Below are 16,358 nucleotides of genomic sequence, written 5' to 3'. Positions count from 1 at the left end.
TGCCGGAAAATAGTAAGTGTAATCGAAGTGTAATCAAGGCTCCCACATTCGATTACATGCCCTGGACCCAGGGTGAGAGAAGCCCCCCCCCTTCCACCCCCCCCCCCCCCAACCCGCCATTTTTTACATCGCGTGCTACATTATCATTATAATTGGATGGTTATTTCTTACCTAAACTCTTTCCAGAATGTAATTTAAAATACAGGGTATAATTACGGTTACTATTTTATAATTCGAAACTAAACTTTATTTAAAAGATTAATTTACTTAAAAACGATCACAGCAATGATATCTTCTTAACGAACTAAGACTAAAATAAAATTAGTTAGAAAAAACTAATATTAGGACCTGTGTCAATCATAGACACTGGCTACAAAATAAGACTACTTAACAACAGTGTTCCAGGCTTTCTTCTAACTAAAAAGATCAGTTACGGGTCGGAAAAGGCAAGAGTCTTGGACAATTCATTCTCAGTTGCTAAAACTGCCAATAGTTAATACGACTTTGACCTGTTGTGCTCCTTTACCAAGTCTTAAAGAGTTCGACAGCTTACTAAAAGGACTTTTCAACCGTAGAGACTTACTGAAATCATAAAAAAATGCGTAATTGCAGAACACATCTGTCATGACAAAATCCAAAACAGCTAAAGTTGTGCAGGCCTAATTCCATCTGCTTTGGGTTTCCTTTTGGGTACAAACTCTGGAGAAAGGTCAACTGTCTCGGCAACTATTTTTATTTCATTCAGAATGGTTTTCCATGTATCTCGTAGTACCTGCATCTCACTAAGTAAGTCTTCAATTAGTTGCACCTGTGCGTCGAGGGAAATTCCTTTGTTCTGTATTATGATTTTTTCTGATCAATAGAGGCGAAGATCCTCTACCAAAATGATGGCATCAAGAGCCCTTTGGAAGAAGTATTTACTTCTTGAGCCCCAGAATAGTATTTGTTGCTGATGTAAATAACGTGGTTACCCCATCCACCAGGAACTGGTCTAAAACTCTGAGGATCGGAGGATAGTGCTTCAAAATCGGGCACACAGCTTGTACTCTTTCGCTCCAACCAGTTCAGGCCCCCACAACCGCACTAGTGGTCGCCTGTGAAGAGCGGACAAATTGAATAGCTGGCCGGCGGCCATTAGAGTGGTAAACTGACGCGCGGGATTTCGAATGTTTATACATCGCTTTTGGTTATAAAATGCCTTCCCTAGAGTTAGGTCACAAACATAATGCCTCATTTAAATACGTTACTACAATACAGTTTTTAATTTATGAACAAACAGCAACTAGTCTCTGTTTATGAATTTATATTACGTAGTACATGGAATCAGCCGTAGCTAAAAGTTATGCACTGGACCCCTAGCATTTTTCGTAGTTCATTTGCGATAGACGTACGCAAAATGCATCAAAATACTCGAAGATTTGCCCACTATGTCAATAGATATTTTCTGACTCTACCTTGCTTTAGATTTTATGACGAAAAGTGCGTTATATATGGCGTAGTGCTTTGGCAACTCACGACCAAATTATCAAGTTTCAACCTAACCTAGACCATGAAAACACTACCGATCAGACAGCTACAACAAACAAGACTTCAGGCAGGCATCCAGTATCGCATTAGTCACAATATTTACTTTCGTTGTACACTTCAGTTTATATGTGTGGTTTTTTTCATATAATAAATAAAACTCAACAACTGTTCCATCAAGAGAAGTTGTGAAATCAGATTACAATTACACACATTCAGTTGCATTTTATAACGATAAAAAACCTGCTAACTCAAATATCGTGTTGCTTGCAACTCAACTTTTATAGTTAAAATAAAATGTGGTTCACAAAGAAAAATTTATCTTCTGCTGTATATGGTCTGGAAAACGAAAGATGGATGGAACAGCATCATCTTTCAGCTTTCTGCGATTTATGTAATTTTCAAGGAAACAACTTTCTTCAAAATGATCGGAACATATAAAATGGTATTCTGTCGGTCGGAAATCTTGCCTCCTGACAGCGTGTAACCATTTTTGTAACAGCTGTGGTTTTGAGAAAGGAAACCTGCAAATATATGCACAGACGTTATGCTAATACCGTGTTACAAAAACATTTACTAAGCAAGTGCACTGACATACAAAACAACTTAAAATATCCACATACCTGTGAAATGTAATATTCGTTCCTTTCTCGAATTTATTTGTACAATTAATCGCTGCACAACTCTTCACCATTGTACTTCTTTTGATTGGAACGTATAGACAGTAGAATTACGAGTAACAAATACTGTATGTACGCCCCAACAAATATACAACGTTGAATCAGGGTCTTCATAAACAACAGTACTACACAACACATCAGACTACCACCACTATAATGGCGTCCAGCCGAAGGTTCAAATTATCCCGCGACTGCAGCGCCATCAGTGAGTCTAGTTATTTTTTACAAGGTCTTTGAACCAGTTTCAGAAAGGCTTTGCTCAAACAAAGCGACATGCTGTTTCATCGGTTTCCAAAGATCAGGGAGCTAGAGAACAAAGAATAAAAACTTACAATACTCCCAAAAATGTCACATCATAATTCAGTTTCAGAGAGTGTGTACAGCAGGGAGAAAAAGTGGCAGACATTCTTGACTTAACACCACTTGTGTAATAAACCCGCAGGTAGCCGAGGTCATAGCTCTGCTGACAATCCGGAAGTGGTACTCCCAAGAGTTCTAATGTGGACAGTATTTCATCAGTTATGGCCTCGCCTGTTTATCACTAATATTTATAAATTCAATAACTCTTTCACAAACTTCGAATGCCTTTTTTTCTATATTTTTAAATATGTAGCGCAAGAACGAGCGTATGCTGCTCCTGGTGGAACATGTTAGGAGTTGCATCAACAACTTTTCCATGGACGGCAAGATCTTCTCTTTGATACAAAACGGTTTTCAATAGTTTTTCGCCTCATAGAGAAATAAATTCATTCTGCAAGTACCATAATAGATAGCGAGCTTCACCTGTCATACTTTTGTTCGTCAGTTGGTTTTCTTTTACTCTGGATAGATGTTCACGAGTTACTTCGTTATATTTTTTCCGAATAATTACAACATCCCCCCCCCCCCCAAAAAAAATCCATTGTGAACATTACCAGTCTGAGTATTTGTCCTTTGGAAAGGTGAACCTTTATTACTTAAGAATAAAGTTGTGTTCACAATTATTTGTAGTATAGCTTTCCACCTTGTTGCTTCACAGATAATCATCTCTCTTACTGTCGACACCATGACCTTTCAGTGATGTTTGAAAATTTCCATTCTAAGTAGTGTTTCCAATGCTCAGGGCTTTTTTCATGCATTCGTAACAACCAGAGAAGTCTTTTGTAGGGTGTTTTTTGTGGAGAAAGCCCTTCTTCTCTAAGCTTACTCCGATCTGATTTAAAAATGCTGCAAAGTAAACAATGAATACTGTTTTTCGACTCACTCCACAGTAACCTTTCACGTGAAAATTTTTTGCTTGGCCGGTTATTGGCTGTTTTCATATACAGCAGTGTCTCACGGAAACGTTTCCCTGAGTGGTCGTTTGTAAAATACTTTCATGTGGTCTGAAACGCTTCGAAACCAGAATACGACGATGCTAGTTCTTGCCGCAGTTCATCACTCATCTTGGAGGATGAGTACCTGGATCGTACAAACGTATTCGTATTATGAACAGGGTTAGCACATTTTACATTACATTCTTGACATACAGGAAGAGAATCTCTGTCGTTTTTTGTTTCCTCCGTATCAATTAACTGTTCAGAACCCAAAGCATCTTGTATTTGTGTGATCCGTTTTACATCTTTTTTGCTCGGAAACCGACTGAACAACAGACCACGAAGGACGGCTGTCTGGGACTGTTGTAGGTTCTGACATATTGTGAGGCTGAACTTCTTGTAACTGCAAAAATTTTGTTATAATCCTGCCACCTTTAGCTACTTTTTCTAATTTCTCTTCCTGCAGCTTTCTTCTTAAAGCTCCAGATTTATGTTTATAGCTCGAATCTTAACTTCTTGTTGTGTAACGTAATCTGAAATGAAACAATGCAGTTCAGCTTTTTTTCTTTATGATATAAATCTGCAGTTCTTAAATTAGATTATTAGTAATGGTGACTCGCAGGTTTTCTAGTTCAAGAGTATTTTCACATAAAGAAAACTGCAGCAAAACGAATCGCATTTGTACAAATAAATTAAGGCGAAACTTAACCAAATAAGTGTTTCCGCTTTCAGCAGCAGGAGACAAAAATGACAGAATTGAACCCACGTCACACAGGCAGGTGGACTGGATCTGATGAGAAATTGGGTATGTCTGTTTTTAGAGCAAGGAGGAAGAAGGAAAAGGCTAGATACAGCAGCAAGGGAGGTTCGGGAAGTATGGGGGAGGGGGTGGCTTGAAGCTTTACTACGCTAATACGCACAGAAGTTCACACAACACACGCAATGACAATAAATACCAGCACCAATTTTATTAAACGTTTATGATAAATGGTTTATCATAGATATATATTTTTAATTTGAGGCTGTGATTAACTGTAGAATCTTCTAAAATTTCATTGCATAAAATACAAACGTCAAAAAAAGTTTTGCATCACCCCGGTTCCCAGAACTCCTGCAGATAGACGTTGACAGTGGATATTGTATCACAGACACAGTCCCGTTGACTGTTCAGAGATGTCGCTAAACTCACCCAAAGATGTAAACAACCAGGCATAAGCAACGCCTATTAAACGGAGGGTCCGATAGGCGATCAGTTCCAGTCATTCCACTAGTAAGGAGGTACACGGCTCCTGTTGTCTGTAGTTTAACCATACCTAGACGGCCAATACCGCGGTTCGATCGCGTCCGCATTGTTACTTTGTGCCAGGAAGGGCTCTCAACAATGGAAGTGTCCAGGCGCCTCGGAGTGAACCAAAGCGGTGTTGTTCGGACATGGAGGAGATACAGAGAGACAGGAACTGTCGATGTCATGCATCGCTCAGACTGCCCAAGGGCTACTACTGCAGTGGGTGACCGCTACCTACGAATTATGGCTCGGAGGAATCCTGACAGCAACGCCGCCATGTTGAATAATGCATTCCGTGCAGCCACAGGACGTCGTGTTACGACTCAAACTGTGCGCAATACGCTGCATGATGCGCAACTTCACTCCCAACGTCCATGACGAGGTCCATCTTTGCAACCACGACACCATGCAGCGTGGTACGGATGGGCCCAACAACACGTCGGATAGTTCGCTCAGGATTTGCATCACGTTCTCTTCACCGATGAGTGTCACATATGCCTTCAAACAGACAATCGTCGGAGACGTGTTTGGAGGCAACCCGGTCAGGCTTAACGCCTTAGACACACTGTCCAACGAGTGCAGCAAGGTGGAGGTTCCCTGCTGTTTTGGGATGGCATTAAGTGGGGCCGTCATACGCCGCTGGTGGTGATGGAAGGCGCCATAACGGCTGTATGATACGTCAATGCCATCCTCCGACCGATAGTGCATCCATATCGGCAGCACATTGGCGAGTCATTCGTCTTAATCGACGACAAATTGCGGCCCCATCGAGCACATCTTGTGAATGACTTCCTTCAGGATAACGACATCGCTCGACTAGACAGGCCAGCATGTTCCCCAGACATGAACCCTATCGAACGTCTGGAATAGATTGAAAAGGGCTGTTTATGGACGACGTGACCCACCAACCACTCTGAGGGATCTACACAGAATCGCCGCTGAGGAGTGGGACAATATGGACCAACAGTGCCTTGATGAACTTGTGGTTAGTACGCCACGACGAATACAGGCATGCATCAATGCAAGAGGACGTGCTACCGGGTATTAGAGGTACTGGTGTGTACAGCAATCTGGACGACCACCTCTGAAGGTCTTATTGTATGGTGGTACAACATGCAATGTATGGTTTTGGTGAGCAATGAAAATGGCGAAAATGATGTTTATGTTGATCTCTATTTCAATTTTCTGTACAGGTTCCGGAACTCTCCGAACCGAGGTGATGCAAAACTTTTTTTGATGTGTGTATTTTCACAATATTTTTCTAGTTTGTATTAAATTACAGTAAACTAAATATTAAATTGTGTAGGACAGGGTCCGGGCCTCCACCGTTGTGGGGGCGATGAGTGTACTAATAGAGCAACGAATCGTCGAAAGTTTCACACGAAACTTGCAAAAACTGCTACTGAAAGCTATCTGTTACTAAAAGATGTATATGACGAAGACTATTTGCCACGCACGCGAGTTTTTGAGTGGTTCAAGCGTTTCCAAGATGGTCGAGCGGACGTTGAAGATGACTCACATCTGGGACGCCCTTCAACGTCAAGAACGGGTGGCTCAAATGAGGTCATTAGTCCCCTAGAACTTAGAACTAGTTAAACCTAACTAACCTAAGGACATCACAAACATCCATGCCCGAGGCAGGATTCGAACCTGCGACCGTAGCGGTCTTGCGGTTCCAGACTGCAGCGCCTTTAACCGCACGGCCACTTCGGCCCAAGAACGGGTGAAAATGTCGAAAAAGAAGGTAATCTGCTTCGATCTAACAATCGGTTGAGTATTCCATCCATTGCTGAAATTGCATGAATTGACAAAGGATGCGCAAGACAAAGTTTAAAAAACCAATTTAACATGAGAAAAGTGTGCGCGAAACTGGCTGGTAAAATTCTCACGATCGAACAAAAGCAAGCTCGTGAAAATTGTTGTTCTCATACTTTGAATTTCAGTGAGAATGGTTCTAATTTCTTGCAAAGAATGATAACGTGTGAGGAACCTTGGTTTTTCATTTACGATCCAGAGAGTAAGCTCCAATCCATGCGTTGGAAGAGCCCTTCTCCATTGAGAGCGAAAAAATTAAGATTCAATGCGGTGATGTTTTTTTTCCTATTCGTGGAATTTTTTACTTTCGCTGGATTCCTGGAGGTCAAACTATTAATCAGCGTTACTACCTTGACCTCTTGCTCAACTCCGTGAGAAAATAAGAAAGAAATGACCTGAATTTTGGAAGAAAAAGTTATAGGTTCTGCATCAAGACAGCGAATCGCGTCATACAGTATTGTCTGTTAAGAGGTTTCCAGTGAATCAAAGCATCCCAGTGTTAGCCCATCGCCCTTATTCGCCTGATATAGCACCATATAAGTCTTATCTATTCCTCAAGGCTAAGTCTGCGTTAAAAGGGACAATATTTCATTCCGTTGAAGCAGTGGAAGAAAAAGCGGTACGCGTCATCAAGGAGTTCACAGAGGAAGATTTCCGGCACTGTTTCCATCAATGGGAAATTCGCATGGGCGATGTAGGGATAGAGGAGGAGAATATACCAGGTGTAGACGTATGAAACCAGAATTTCCCTATACATGGTGCTAGTCGTCAGCGTAGCGTCCGTGACACCGCGTCTGCAGCGCCGTCTGTTTCTTGTAACGGCTGACGACGAATGTCAACACACAGTAACCCAAGTTCCGTACATCGGTATCTGTTTCAAGCCCGTGAACATATGGAGTTTTGTTCCTACGAACTACGATTTGCGGACAGCATTGGTTTTCTGTTATCACTTGAAGAAACCTGCTGCAGAATCGCCCCGAATGCTTGTCGAAGCTTTCGGCGAACATGCTCTTGGAAAAAAACACTGTGTTTCGAGTGGTTCAAAAAATTCAAAAGTGGTGATTTTGGCGTGAGAAACGACGAACGCGGAAAACTACCGAAAAAGTTCGAAGACAACGAATTGCAGGCCTTACTGAATGAAGATAATATTCATACTGAACAGGAACTCGTGGAACAGTTGAAGGTGACGCAGGAAGCCGTTTCTGTTCGGTTGAAAGCTATGGGAAAGGTGCACAAAGTGGGAAAATGGGTTCCACATGAACTGAATGATAGACAACAAGCGAATTGAAAGATCACTTGTGAAATGCTGCTCACCTGATACAAAAGAAAGTCGTTTCTCCATCGAATTGTGACAGGTGATGAAAAATGGATATTTTAAGAATCATAAGCGTCGTCACTCATGGGTGAATCCAGGCAAATCGTCGACATACACTACAAGACCAAATCGCTTAGAAAAGAAGATAATGCTCTGTGTCTGGTGGGATCAGAAAGGTGTTATCTATTATGAGCTGCTAAAACCTAGTGAAACAGTTAACACTGATCGCTACCAACAGCAAATGATGGATTTAAACCGACCATTATATGAAAAACGACCGGAATACGGAAAAAGGCAACACAAAGTCATATTGCTCCATGATAATGCCCCATCGCACACAGCAAAACGGGCCAGGGAAACGATCGAATCGTTCAGTTGGGAAGTACTAGCGCATGCGGCTTGCTCCCAGACTTGCCTCCGTCCGATAATCATCTGTTTGTTTCACTGGGACACGCACTCGCTGAATAACGTTTCAATTCGTATGAAAATGTACGAAAATGGCTCGCTCACGGGTTCGCTTCAAAAGAAGAAGTTTTTTTTTTAATTTTATTTTGGCGTGGCATTTATAGCCTGCCGGAGAGGTGGGAGAAATGTTTAAATAGCAATGGATATTATTTTGAATAAAATGTTTTTATCACTTTCAAACAACAGACATGTAGTTATCGAAAGCAAATTCCGGTTTCATACTTCTACACCTGGTATCGGAGATGACAAGAATTAAATATGCATGTTTTTAAAATAATATGTCTTGCAGCAATAGTCTCGTTATTTTTATAGCCGCACCTCGCGGGTATAAAATATGCAGTAAACTGAACAGCACGATGTGTGATGCAATGGACTGGAGCATGACTAGTAAAAGTGATCTATAGAAGAGCCAATAAAAGGAGCAATAATTGTACATTAAGATGAGCATTTGAATGGACATTAAAGTCAGCAATAAAAAGAACATCAAAATGAAAAATAAGATAAGCATCTGGGCTGAATAATACTTTGGATAAGGCGGATGATAAAATTTACCATGAATGGATGTAAGCCTAACTCATTTCCGTTAGAAATATTCAACTCTGACATATCAGTATTTTCCGTACACTAGCTTCCTCGTCGATTCAGCAGAGGATATCCTCATTTCTTATCTTACCAGTCCACCTAATTTTCAACGTCCTTTTGTAGTACCATTTATCAAACGCTTCAATTCTCTTTTTTCCTGGTTTTTCCCACAGTACATGATTACTAAGAATTTGTCCGAGACCTGGGAGCGTCTTTTCCAATCCTCTGAATGGAATGATGTGGCCCATCACGACTTCCTCGCCTGTGCAAATCTTTTTCATCTCAGAGTAGCACTTGCAACATACATCCTCAAATATTTGCTTGATATATTCCAACCTTGTCTTTCCCTAAAAGTTTCTCTCTTCATAACCTCCTCTAGTATCATAGAAGTTATTCCATGATGTCTTTACAGATGTCTTATAACCCTCACCGTTCTACTTGTCTGTGTTTTCCTCACACTCGTTTCCTCGTCGACTCCGGGGGGAATATCCTCATTTCTTACCTTACCAACCCACCTAAATTTCAATTTCCTTCTGAGGCACCAATATCAAACGCCTCGATTCTGTTCCTTCCTGGTGTTCCCACAGTACATGATTACTTCCACACAATGCCGTGCTACAAATTCCTTCTTACCAAGTCGCAAAAATGTGATCGTTTCCAGTTTGTAGCCGAGTTGACGATTCTGTTTTTGCAAAGTGCATACTTTCTCCGTAATGCGTAAAAATGGCGTCGTCGTGTCGGTTAATAGCGTGACAACAATCTATCTTTCTCGTCGAGAAAATCTCAGAAATCATACGAGTGGTGATAATCGTCTGTAGCTGTAAAGTAGTTCCTCAAGGAACATCAAATACGAATTAGTTTCACAAATATCGAGATTTTTAACTTGAATATCGAGGCATGTTTGTCGTTGTTGTGAAACTAACGTTATCAGAGCTTCGTTTATCGCTATCGCCAGCTATTTTCCTCGTTGGCAAGCTTTGTTCTAACTTGAATGTCTTGCATCATTTTCACTTATCGCTACCGCTTGTGAAACTCCCATGCACCATTATGGATACTTGTCTGGTTCACGCTCAGTGGACTACACCTACACTAATGGAAATGGATTGAGATATACTACGTATTACCAGTCCAAAATTCACGAACCTGTGTGGGGATGTTCATCACATACGGGGTGTTAAGTTATCAAACTTTCATTCCATTGGAAACGATGATGTACACTCCTGGAAATTGAAATAAGAACACCGTGAATTCATTGTCCCAGGAAGGGGAAACTTTATTGACACATTCCTGGGGTCAGATACATCACATGATCACACTGACAGAACCACAGGCACATAGACACAGGCAACAGAGCATGCACAATGTCGGCACTAGTACAGTGTATATCCACCTTTCACAGCAATGCAGGCTGCTATTCTCCCATGGAGACGATCGTAGAGATGCTGGATGTAGTCCTGTGGAGCGGCTTGCCATGCCATTTCCACCTGGCGCCTCAGTTGGACCAGTGTTCGTGCTGGACATGCAGACCGCGTGAGACGACGCTTCATCCAGTCCCAAACATGCTCAATGGGGGACAGATCCGGAGATCTTGCTGGCCAGGGTAGTTGACTTACACCTTCTAGAGCACGTTGGGTGGCACGGGATACATGCGGACGTGCATTGTCCTGTTGGAACAGCAAGTTCCCTTGCCGGTCTAGGAATGGTAGAACGATGGGTTCGATGACGGTTTGGATGTACCGTGCACTATTCAGTGTCCCCTCGACGATCACCAGTGGTGTACGGCCAGTGTAGGAGATCGCTCCCCACACCATGATGCCGGGTGTTGGCCCTGCGTGCCTCGGTCGTATGCAGTCCTGATTGTGGCGCTCACCTGCACGGCGCCAAACACGCATACGACCATCATTGGCACCAAGGCAGAAGCGACTCTCATCGCTGAAGACGACACGTCTCCATTCGTCCCTCCATTCACGCCTGTCGCGACACCACTGGAGGCGGGCTGCACGATGTTGGGGCGTGAGCGGAAGACGGCCTAACGGTGTGCGGGACCGTAGCCCAGCTTCATGGAGACGGTTGCGAATGGTCCTTGCCGATACCCCAGGAGCAACAGTGTCCCTAATTTGCTGGGAAGTGGCGGTGCGGTCCCCTACGGCACTGCGTAGGATCCTACGGTCTTGGCGTGCATCCGTGCGTCGCTGCGGTCCGGTCCCAGGTCGACGGGCACGTGCACCTTCCGCCGACCACTGGCGACAACATCGATGTACTGTGGAGACCTCACGCCCCACGTGTTGAGCAATTCGGCGGTACGTCCACCCGGCCTCCCGCATGCCCACTATACGCCCTCGCTCAAAGTCCGCCAACTGCACATACGGGTCACGTCCACGCTGTCGCGGCATGCTACCAGTGTTAAAGACTGCGATGGAGCTCCGTATGCCACGGCAAACTGGCTGATACTGACGGCGGCGGTGCACAAATGCTGCGCAGCTAGCGCCATTCGACGGCCAACACCGCGGTGCCTGGTGTGTCCGCTGTGCCGTGCGTGTGGTCATTGCTTGTACAGCCCTCTCGCAGTGTCCGGAGCAAGTATGGTGGGTCTGACACACCGGTGTCAATGTGTTCTTTTTTCCATTTCCAGGAGTGTATATATATGCAGACAGTAGCGACAAATGAAAATTTGTATCAAGGTCGCGATTCGAACCCGGATCTCCTGCTCACTAGGCAGATGTGCTAACCACCACGCCATCCTGACACAGACGCTTTGCACAAATACACAGACTCCCTTTCCAACCCAGATTCCCATTCACGCCTCAGCCCACTTGGTATTCCCTCTAAACTCGAACAGCTTTGCAGAGACACTCCAACTATATTGGAACAGCAGCTCAGCATCTAGCGAAACAGGGGTCCTGCCTGAAATTCAGGCATAGGCGCTCTTAATCAAATGATAGCATATGGTTCCAGAGACCGTTTCAACTCTCAAATATATATATATATATATATATATATATATATATATAGTGAAGTGACGAATGAAAATTTATACCAAGGCCGGGATTATATCAAGGATTTCCTGCTGACTAGGCAGATGTACTGCGGCCTAGCGCCTTATACCGATTCTGCCTTGGAGGCGGTAAGTGGGAGATGTGTCTCAGAGGTGGATAGTGACACATGGTGACGCGAGACTGGACGCGCACGTAGCCGATAGAGGGCAAGTTGGATAGGGGACTGTGATTTAGTTTCGACTGTGCCCACTAGAGTACACTAAAATAATAGAATGATTTTCACAAACTGTTCTAGTATTTTCATAAAGTGTTATTATATCTTTTTGTGTATGTAAAATGTTATAAATGTGTTTTAGCAGTATGAATGATGCGTGAGTGTGGTTTAAGGCTAATATGAAGATAATTGTTTAACGAGTTATGTAGTGGGACTTAGTGTGGGAACATTTCGAAGAGGTATGGATGTGGACAAAGGGAATTTTTGTAGAATAGATTTGTAAAGTAAGTTTATGGTAAAGGGAAAGTTGATTCAGGTATAAATAACAATAGTAAATAACTTTGTGCATAAACAAAACTTCAGAATATTAGATAATTACGTTGGTAAAAGGTGCAGTAGTTATGGTTACTATTTTGCGATTGGTTATTGATGAAAAGCGTGGACTGACGCGGGAGAATGTTGTTTTGCTATTGGCTGTTGAGTAAACTGACCAATGGTAAAGCAATATTCTTCGCGCGCCTTTCTCTGCTGGTAGAGAAGACTTAGAGTATTCTAGAGAGGAGTCGGAGCCTAGCCATGAAACAGTTCGGACGTGTGTAGTAGCAGTTCCGATGGAAATGATAAGTTGCCGTATCTAGCAGTGTTTCATTCATCAAAAGTGTTGTAAACTGACGGCATAATTTTTCCGATGGGTGTGTAGAAATTTCGGAATTTTTAAGTGAATTTTGTGACGAGAAAAGACATAAATTCCGTGTGGCGTATTGAGCAGGTCAGTGGCTAAAAACTGTGACTGCATTAGGTACCGACAGACTTAATATTTGTCGAGCATTCTCAATCAAAAGCAATCCGTATTTTTGTAGCTATTACGTTTTCGGGAAATGCAACACCATAAACTTGTTAACGTGAGTAAAAGGGATTATGAGTGACTGTGTTAACACTAGCACGGGCTTGCCAGTGATACTTGTTCACCTAAGTTTTAGAATATATTAACTAAGGACAAAATTTCCAACCTTTCATTTCGTGTGAAAACTTCCCCCAAACGTAGATTAGTGACTTTAATTGCAGCCTGGTTCACTTCGAAGTACAGTAGGTTTCGCTCGGCTTCCCTACTGATGATCTGCTGAGACAATGTTCACAGGTAGGCGCAGGTTCGTCGTAAAGGGACGAAAGGAACGGCGCCGCCGCAGTACCAACCACTACTGCTACCCTAGCACAGTGGCTTTACACAACTGCACGGACGTACCCTAGCACCATTCCCTCCGCAATGCAAATTTCCATTCACGCCTCAGTCCACGTGATATTACTCCAATGCGCGATCAGCGCTGCGGAGATTCTCCAGCTGTATTGGAATAGAACCTGACCATCTAACGAAACGGGGAACTCTGCCTGAAACACGGGCGTAAATGCTTTAATGAACTGAAACTATTTGGCTCCAGAAACCTCTTCACGTCTCAGAGTTCCATTCGAAATTGATGCCCATCAACATCAGTATGAGATGTGATTTTCACAGGCACGAATACACCCTTGTATTCGTTCTGGCGCTGAAGAGAACAGGAAGCAAATGTTATTTCGAGGAATCTCGTTGCATGTCTAAAACACATTCTGTGTCAGTCGCGTGGAGCCTGGTATGAAAGTACACGTTCTGCCATCGCATCTCAGACACGTCTTAGGAGTGATTAATTAGGGGCCAAGGCATGTCAGTCAAGAACCTGTACATTCCTCAAGGTGTTTGTGGTGCAGCTACATTATGCGGTCTTACATTATACTAATGGGACACGCTGTTTGGTAACCTGGTCATCAAGGATGCGGCAACAGTTTTTACCTTTCTTGTCTCATGCTGGCGAGCACTCAACCTCTCTTCAACAACTACCAAATCACTCCTGTTGTCATATCCAATAGCTCCCCATGCAGTGATTCCAGGAGTTGGTTAGGTATGGGTCACGAGAATCGCTGCTTTCTATGAGCTTACACCATGTTGCCCTCAGCCACATTGGCGTCTATATGACCGCCGCAAACAGAAGCGAAGCTTATCGCTAAACACCACAGAGTACCACTCACTGTCTCAGTTGACTCTTGCCTGGCGACTCTCTGTTGTCAGTTGTTTGGTGTCAGTGGTAAAAGACCATGGTAACTTATGATCTCAATTCATTTTTCATTGACTTGCTTCCGATGATTTGTGGTGTTCCTATGACTTCTACCCAACGTCAGCTGTTGCCGTCTCTCTGATCGTGGGAGCCTTTCGAACAAGCCTACTGTCTGCACGTGATGTAGCCCCTGCCTACTCTTCTTGGAACCCTGTTATTTTGACTCGATCTCGTCATCACTCATTTGCAGTCACTGAACCACCATCAACTGTCTACGAGGTGCTATCAAAAATTTTCGGGGCTGGTGCTGCAATCTGTTGAAAACCTTACCTTTGGACTTATGGTCACCATCACCCTCGAAGTAGTTCCCGTCCACACATACACACCGATCCCAGCGCTTCTGCCACAGGTCAAACGTTTACTGGAAGTCCTATTCTTTGAGGGTGTTTATCACTGCCAGCGATGCTTCTTGAGTCCTCTCTAGTGTCGAATCGACGGCCTTTCAACTTGAGTTTCAGCTTTGGGAATAACGCGAGGTCGCAAGGTGCCAAATCTGGCGAGTATGGTGGGTGAGGTACAACCGCCATGTTGCTTTTGCCAAAAAGGTCCTGGTGAGCAAGGATGTGTGACAGGGCCCATAGTCGTGATGCAACAACCAGTTCCCTTGACGCCAAAGTTCGGTCCGTCGTCGCCGCACGTTTTACGGAGCTGTCGCATAGCGTCACATTAGTACGCGGAATTCACTGTTTGGTTGGGTGGGACGAATTCTTTGTGCACAATTCCCTTGGTATAAAAGAAAACCATGATCATGCTCTCCACTTTGCTCTTCACCTGTCTCGGTTTTTTGGGTCTTGGAGAGCCCACGCTCTTCTACTGCGACGACTGTTGCTTTGTCTCGGGGCCATAACCGTAAATCCAGCTCTCGTCGCCAGTGATAACCCGTGACAAGAAGGTTGGATCATCAGATGCGGTCTGACGAAGGTCCAGGCACACTTCAACATGCTGTGCCTTCTGATCGGCAGTCAAGATCCTTGGCACAAATTTTGCGGCGACACGATACATGCCCAGTTCATCAGTCAACATTCGTTGAGATGTCCCATAACCAATATCCACTTCATCCGCAAGGTCTTGAATGGTTCGACGTCGATCCGCACGAACCAATTGTTGAAGTTTGGCATCATCTTCGACGTCTCTACGGCCGGTCCTGAACCGAGCATGCCACTGAAACACACGCTTACGGCTCATGCTCTGTCCCCCAAACACTTGTTGACTCATTGCAAGGGTCTCCATGGCACTTTTCCCGAGATTCGCAGAGAATTTGATACACACACGCTGTTCTGTTTGCGGATCCATCGTACAATCGTCGCACACCAAACAAAGAGTATTACGGAAATCACTGTGGACACGCAACACGTCCTCCCAGCTGAATGCCCCTCCGCACACTGACTCATCAGATATGAAGCTCTAGCGGTGCAACGATCTACTACTCCTACTTTTCAGATACCAGTTCCGAAAATTTTGGATTCCACCTCGTATGCGATCAGTAGGTACGATGCTCCCACGTGTCTCGTGTCAATGATTCGGCTTTTTAAAAGTCCATAAGTTGACGATAAGCTGCACGTGCTCGTCCTTTCTGCATGACATGTCGATCTCCACGTGAGAAGTTCCAGTAACTTTTAACATACGCAGCAGCCATCATGTACTCGCACGAATTTTCATCAACACGAGTGACTTTTTCTGTACTGGAAATAAACTCGTATAAAGGTGACATTTTGAGCAACATATCCCAGAGGCGCAGAAATGCTGGAGTATTAGTTGGAAGTGTTCCATTTCCATCAGTGCACAGGGTGACTCAAAAGTCCGTTAACATTTGAAAATGCACTAATTCATGGAGTACTGTAGGTAGAGAGGTAAAAATTGACACAAATGCCTGAAATGACAAGGGACGTCATTGAAAACGAAAACGAGTGAAAAACCAGCGAACAGACGACGCTGGACAGAAAAGCTTCAGCGACGCCACATGAGAATCGAGCGTCGTCATGACTAATTTTGTGACGCGGAGGACGTTTGCTACTCTGCAAATAATATGGGAGGATAACGACT

At 43.7% G+C, this 16,358-nt stretch overlaps 1 protein-coding gene across 1 annotated transcript in view; it reads left to right on the top strand.

Annotated features, from left to right (window-relative positions):
* LOC124613375 (solute carrier family 15 member 1-like) overlaps positions 1 to 16,358 on the top strand; it is a 212,821-nt gene that overhangs the window by 13,248 nt on the left and 183,215 nt on the right. The gene's annotated exons all lie outside the window — the stretch shown is intronic.

Source organism: Schistocerca americana, chromosome 4 (assembly GCF_021461395.2).
Source record: "Schistocerca americana isolate TAMUIC-IGC-003095 chromosome 4, iqSchAmer2.1, whole genome shotgun sequence".
Lineage (NCBI taxonomy): Eukaryota > Metazoa > Arthropoda > Insecta > Orthoptera > Acrididae > Schistocerca > Schistocerca americana.
This window is presented reverse-complemented; position numbering and strand designations above follow the sequence as displayed.